The sequence below is a fragment of the Eucalyptus grandis genome, chromosome 1 (genome assembly GCF_016545825.1).
Source record: "Eucalyptus grandis isolate ANBG69807.140 chromosome 1, ASM1654582v1, whole genome shotgun sequence".
Taxonomy (NCBI): Eukaryota; Viridiplantae; Streptophyta; class Magnoliopsida; order Myrtales; family Myrtaceae; genus Eucalyptus; species Eucalyptus grandis.
In genome coordinates, this window is record NC_052612.1 from 49,376,329 (window position 1) to 49,384,103 (window position 7,775).

General features: G+C 38.3%; 1 pseudogene; it reads right to left on the reverse strand.

Annotated features, from left to right (window-relative positions):
- Positions 1-1,862: 1,862 nt before the first annotated feature.
- LOC120287434 lies at positions 1,863-6,981 on the reverse strand (annotated as a pseudogene).
- Positions 6,982-7,775: the final 794 nt, after the last annotated feature.

The window sequence follows — 7,775 nt, forward strand, 5'->3', positions numbered from 1 at the left end:
AGAAACAATGTTTGTAGTTTTTTCCCAGTTGAGATGCTTCTTATATTGTTATATTTTCTTCTTTAGCATGTCTAAGAAATGGTATCCCCTGCAATAGTTACTCTGGTCCGCCTGCCGTGTTCTTCCCCCAGTTTTTGAACCTTTTTTCACTTCCCACTCTCGGTACCAAGGTCATGCTGTGTATTGGACAGAACACCATGTTAAGTTCTCATGTATCTAGAGAAGTGTACACGTGCCACCTGCAGGGTATAGTTATGAAAGAACTTCGCGTATTGAAGTTAGTCTCGTGTCTTGGACGTCTGCATATCAGCTTCCATGTTTAGACGTGGTTTCTTTTCGTAATTTTTTTTTTTTTTTTATAGTTTTATGGAAAGGAACTCTGACAAGTTTACTTCTTCCGTCCTTTCTTTTTGACCATGGAGCTACTGACGAGCTTGTTTTGTTTTCTCTTCTCCAACTACCTTTAGTTGAAAAGTGGCATTTTGGCCGACTTAGAACATTTGTGATTTGCATTTTGCAACTTCCTGGGGAGTGGTGTTGAAATAATGCCTTTGGAGATTATCTCAACGTGAATGGGTACATTTTCACATGCTCTAAATGAATTTTGGTTTAACTACTAAATGATATCATTCAAGAAGATTATGACCCTCCAAAGAAAAAGCTGTTTGAACTAAAGCTCACTTTTGCTTGAGCAGACTAGACTGAGTCACTTGCTAAGGTATGATAGAGAATGGATGCATGAACTATTCCCAGCATGCTTGCCATCGTTTTGAGCATACGTTAGATTTACGTATTTAACAATGAATTGTGCAAGCAAATTAAGCATCTAATCCACAAGATGGGTGCTTATGATTTCCCATTTACATTCTTTTCAGAAATTATAAGTCTATCAGTTTAATATGCAATGGTTTTTTTACATTGTTGTGCTACGCAGATCAATTGGTATTCATAGCATGAAAGATAGCATCTTTGCAAAGGGTATTAAGTTGGAATTCTCCATGAGCGTGCAGTTTAACATTACAGAAGTCTTTGTGCTCGGTTGAATGGGTTGACGTGTTTTTTTTTTTCCCTAAAAAATGAATCTTTCCTCATTGTTATGGGCTCTTCGCTTATCATGACTTTATGCTCTCAAATTGCCCATCTAATTATTAACACTATCAACTTGCCTTGACCCTTGGCTCCCAATGTCGACATTAACTGGGCTCTTGAATTATATTTTGCTGGTCGAGTGTTAGCAATAGCATAACTAAGTTAGGTTTTGCATATTAAATCAAAAGTCCGCATATGCCATTCGTGAAGGATAGTCTATCCATCTTGAGATGGGAATTTACAATAAATTGCTCTTTGCGATATAACCTTAGGAGGTTACGCTCAAGCGAATTTCAAGCTTGAAAATTCATGAATTTCAATGATTTCCGCCAAATTCTATTGGGGGATGTTATCTTTCTCGCAACATGAAAACACAAAAACGAACTTGTCGAGACAAATCCAAATTTGACACGACACTTTTCACACGGCTTCAAAAGTTTCTACCTTTTTACCCGTGGTTGATTCTTTTTGGGTTTGGCAATATCCGCTCTTGGGTCTTGCCGCCCACTGCAACTAGTGGGGGCCATTGCGGCTCCTCCATTTCGAATATGGTGCAGCTAAATACGATCGAACACACAATTAAAGTGTCAAATATATATTTATTTATATTTGCACCTGAAATGCATTGTCACGACTCCATATTTTACAAGAGATGCTTACGAGACAATTTATGTATTTGCACCTGCGATGCATTGTCACGACTCCATCTTTTACAAGAGATGCTTACTAGACAGAATAAACTCAAGTCTCACATAAGAAGTGGCCTTCCTTGTCTAAAGAGGTTGCACGATCAGGGGCAATCCACAAGCTGGTCTAAGAGAGAGCATTATTGAAGGAGAATGACAGTAATATGGCGAGAGAGAAAATGAAAACCTAGAGAGGACCAAGGATAGAACAATCTTGTATTCCATCATCATCAAGTTTCGGTCAATGCACATTCGCCCTCCGAACCCAAACGGCAAAAAACCCATCTTGTGCTTGCATCCCCCTTGGCTGTCGCCATTAAACCTCTCCGGCTTGAACTCATTCACGTCGTCACCCCATAAAGTTGGGTCGTGGTGCATGGACACGACATCAATCCATATGTTCGTTCCGTCGGGAATTATCGTGTCATTGACCCAAATGTCCCCCCTTGCCTGCCTTTGTACATTCGGGGCTGGACTATATAGGCGTAAAACCTCATTCATCACCAATCCCATCTGCAATGACAGCTTAATCAAGATTTAGCCAAGCATTTCTCTCCTTTTTTTTTTTTTTTGCTCTAATGATTTCAGTCAAGCAAGCATCTCTTTGCAGTTGTATTAGATTAGTGTAAGCTTGTCATAATCAAACCTGGACACAATAACTAATCAGTAGCAAATCCAAAAAGGTTAGATGCATGGTGGGATCCGAGTTAGCCCTCCAACTGACTTATACTTGTTTCCCATGTTTTTGAGTCCTTTAGATCAGACGCGATTATTAGAGATTCAAGCAAGTCAAAGATTTTGCACGAAGGTACTTTGAATGGTCGTGATTTAATAAAATGTTTATAAGCCACAAAATATCTCCCGCAAATGCTAGTCCTACATTTGATAATTCCACTAGGCAATTGCGAGGTCAACGAAATCATGTAGAAAATTCAAGTTGTCTTTTCTTTGTCATAATCTTTAAAATTTGTGGCATATTGCTGGCCAAAATTTAAAACAGAAGGTGTTGAAAAATATGGCTTCGAAATGGGTTGAACAATGAAATCGGATCAAGTAAAACAACTCGGACTTTGAGGCGTGATATCACTTTCTTTAAGAATTTATTTGTCCCACAACGTTGCTAATGGTCACCAGCAAAAATCCTCCAGGATACAACAAAGTCTCGGATGAGAATACTAGATAGCAATTCTAGTATTTCTCCAGGGTCTCTCTAGGAAAACAATCGAAAAATTGGCTGCAGTTTTTCAGAAAGAATACTTGAAAATGACCACCACTTTCTTTCCGAAAAATGACAAGTATATATATGAAACAGTCTTGCAACTCTTCGTGAAAATTGCCAAAGAATGAACAAACACGTCTTTTAGAAAATTGTTCGGATAAACAAATGCGACTCTTCGAAAGAAGTCGAAAACCGAACAATTGCAACCTTCGAAAAAAATTGCAAAACCGAATAAGTAATTTTTTAAAAATGGAATTTCGAATTTTCGTTTTATATTTCATTTCCGAAAATTCTCCAATTAAAAGGCAACCTTTGAATTAATAATAATAATAAAATAAAATAAATAAATAGCAAGGAATTAATGCTAATTAAACCGCGGATATGGTGGGGTCTAGCCCCACCCAATCATTCCTTTAACTACAAAAAGAAAAACCCGCACTTTTAAATTAGCCCACTCCCTCCCACTTTTCCTATGTGGGACAAAGAAAACTCTCTGTTTGTTTTAACAAACAAACCTCCAACAGAAGGTCCTTAAACTTTTGTTGTTGCCACAGATATTATGTACAATCTCAAAGTAGATCTGTTATGTAATGTAATAAATCTAAAACTTCAAATATTTTGCCATTTTTCAAAGAATTTCTCAAATAGATCCATTTTACCATTAAGAGAAAGCCAAAGATAAAATGGAGAGCATGCGACGTTTCAGACATTTCTGTGGAGCTGCAATTATATTATTTCCTAAATTTGATTGAGTATATTATAAATCTACCAAAACTAGTGTATGAGATGTTCCCCCTCATTTGCCATATTTCTTGACCCATGAATAGTAAAAGTTAGTATTAAGATTAAGTTCAAAGTAGGACTGATCAATCTTATACAGAGGCAAAAACCATCAAATCCTCCTCCAAGACCAACATAATAGCAAGGTGGTTAAAATTAAATTACTGCTATTATTGTTCAAGCATAAATCAAAGGAACAATAAACCCTAACTCGCAGGCTAAGAAGATTTCCACCTTAAGAAATATTCGCACTTGAGTCGATCACATCATATACATGCAATTAAAAGACGTAAATTACCCAAATTGTCTTTGCAATCACCTATATAATCAACACAGGTAGAACGTGAGAGATAATTCCTAAAGAGTGAGGTGTAGCTAGAGCCACAAAGTAGTATCAATACTGCTGCCTTGACACATGGTAGTTCTTATGTTTCTCAATTACTTAACTGCAATTAATCTATCAAACTCACGGTCCGTTATTCGCTCTCGCATGATAAATTTTCTTTGTTCCCCATCACACTTCACTCAGTCATTTTCACTTTCAAACTCACGGTCCGTTATTCGCTCTCGCATGATAAATTTTCTTTGTTCCCCATCACACTTCACTCAGTCATTTTCACTTTCATGCAGAGTTCATCTCTCTCTCTCTCTCGTATCATCAATTAATGCGGTTGCCCGGCAGCAGCTAAAACTTATCCTTTCTTAAAATGCTCAATATATAAGTGACTCTTTACCTTCTTAAGTCCAGCAAGCATGGCGACTTCGAAATCTTTATCTCCTACTACTTCTTCAATCTCTTCTCTCAATTGCTTCTGCCACTCTGGATATAATGCCAGGAGAAACAGCGTCCAGGTGAGCGCCAACGCTGTTGTTTCATGGCCTCCGAAGAAGAACGTCTTGCATTCGTCCACTAGTTCTCTTGTAGCTAACTTTTCCCTCTGCCTTTTGTTATCTTCAACGTGACTTTCTTGGATCAACACCCCGAGTAAATCCCTGGACTCATCTCTGGTGTGCGCACTCTTCCTCCGCTCCATTATGAAGGCCATTAAGAGATCATCGATTTCATTCCCAAGCCTTTTGGCCTCTAGGGTATGCTTAGGGTACATGAAGTTGTTGTAGGGTACCCCCACATGGCGGTTGGTCTTGAAGAGAGCAACTTGTAGGGCTCTTAACTTTTCAAGAACTTTGATGCATTCTTGGGGGCTTATGCCAAAGCTTGATTGAGCGATGATTTCCCCAGCTGTTGCCGTAATCTCACATTCCACATCAACTTCTGCATGGCCAGAGCTTGTGAGATCAACCCATTTTGTTAGCATTCTCTTGGTGGATTCCACCATGATGTTGGTCATTTCCTGTTTACCAAGCAAAGAGGATAAAAAATAGAGCGGTTTTTAGCTCTGTATAGCATATATATTTAACCTAGATCAAACATTTAGATTTAGTATTGGATTATGTGGTATTTTCTCATATATAAGAGAAACAAAATGATATCCAAGATTCTCTGCAATAAGTTCAACCAAATAAACTACAACAGACAACCTATGACCAAATTAGTGAATCATTAATCTAGGATTTTTTGCGGGCTTGCTTGTTTTTCTCTTTTGATACTAGTCCTAGATTCGTAGGGAATAAGAAAAACTGCCTTCCGTTGCTTCTTATTCTTGAGAAGGTAATGGAAGCCTTTTTATAAAGTTGAACAGATCAATGTTCAGCATAAAATATTGGGATTTTGACAAGGACAACACAAAATCTCAGGGATTAGAAGGAACTCACAGCTCCTTTAACTTGGAATTTCTAGCTTTATCAATTATAGTTTCACTTACGGGAAATACTATAACAAGAACTCCCGAGAGCATTAAAAGGAACTCTCCATTTGATCGATTATAATTTCACTTATAGGAGCAACCTTCCTCATATTAATGCCTCAATCACAATAGCAAAGTGCATGAACTATGGTAGATACATTCCTAGAGAAAATAAAAATAATAAGCTGCGAAAATATTTTGTTGGAGAGAGAGCTGGAGAAACCTTGAGATTGGATGGAGAAAATGCTGGAGTTATGATGTGTCTGCGTTGAACCCACTCATCACCTTCGGTCATTAGAAGACCATTACCAAACATTGGCTTCCTATCCAATTTGAACACATCGGGCTTTCCCCAATTTTTGCCATTAACTATGACAGACGTCTTTTTAAGAAATTCGGGGTCTGCGATGTAGAGAAACGGCTTAGTGCCTAGCCAGTAGATGAACACCTTCCCTGATATTCACAAGATCCAGAATAAAATTTGTTAGCGTGATCATTCTTGCTTCTTTAAAGTAGAACTGCAATACAATACATATAGGTTTGGAATTGATGGCTGTTGACGAGATATCGTCATCATGGCTAAAACCCATGACAACGTGAAGATTTCACTAACATCCTCTTGATCAATAACGAATCGATGGATTTATAGAGAGATCAAGATTATTTTGCTATGCCTAAATGAAGAGATGCGTCCATATGCCATGATGAATAATTCTCTGCATGATGTAACTCTTACGAATTCCTAAAAGTCACTAACCCTAAAAATCAATCGGCTATGCGTCTACTAAACTTACTTAAATTATCTTTTTGCCCAATGACTCTCAATCAACAAAACAAAACACCAAATGGTGTTTATATGGATAATCTTATGCATTGATAACCATGACAACAGTTCTCACTTTTCTTCTCTTGTAGAAATTCACATTTTAGGGCTAAATGATTTGAAAACTTAGACATTAACACGTGATGTAGTTGACTTCAAGGGTTTATTGCCTTATCTTCACACCAGCAGGTGATCACTGAAGATAAGGTCGATCTTCTAGAATTGATGTTAGGGATATTGGGAATGGACACCAGATTTTCGATAAGATTCAGATGACTCACCGTGCAACTTTTGCCACTCAGCAAAGTAAGGAAACACAGTGGAATGAATATCATGAGTTATCAGGTGCTTCGACAAAGATGCCTAAGAAACATTACTCCTCTTTTTCATCTCCATGATATTCCCTAGAGGAAAACTTGGGGTTGGACCCCCAAACCCATTTTTCCTCAGCTTCCTTTGAGCTAGGAGTGGCAAAATCCACCAGGCGATCAACAGTCTCACAAGAACCATGAAGAGGATTAGGATCAACACTGCTATAATTGAAGACAGACCGCCATGCGACTGCATATGCTGCCTCATCTGTGTGTGTGTGTGTGGGTGCGTGTGTGATTTCGGAAGATTGATTGCCGTGAAACAATTCAAGATGAAGGAGGGTGCGAGTGGGTGTTATATAGATGAATGGCTTTTTAGGTTTTCTAACTAAAGCATGTCGGAATGTTGACTAGGAAAGCAGCCGAAGGAAAAGTAGACGTGGTGTGCTGTTGTGTATTTTTCATGTGTCTCGCTTACAGGACTGGAGTACATATTATAAGCCGTGGAACTACTGGGCTCATTTTCCTGTTCCTACGTGGTTATTAGATTTAATTAGATATTAGGTCCATTCACGTCGGCTATAGCTCTCGTGTGGACGACTCAGCCGCAAAACTCGAAACGACGCTATCTCTCTCTGTAATGCCCTCTTTTGACTGACGCATGACGGTCTCATCTCCAACAGCACATGGCGGGTTCATGCTATTCTCACGAATGGACAAAAATGTATTGATATCCTTCCCCAAGTTCCGGAACGGCTATTAGGAAGCCAACAACGAATGCATGTCGACTCACATAAATTGCAATACACTTCAACCGTGGATGTACGACGGAGATCGAATCATGTGAGTTAGTCTATATGTTTCGATTTCAGGCCTACTCAATTTCATCCTTTTTATTAGAATGTTTAGCCCAAAAATTTAAGCCGATATGTGGAGGGATGGGGAAAATTGTCCAAAAATTTACCAATTCAATCCTAAACTTTTTAGTTTTATCAATTTAATTCTAAACCTTTTTAATTATTGCCAATTGAATTTGTCTGACCAATTTTAACTATAAAATAC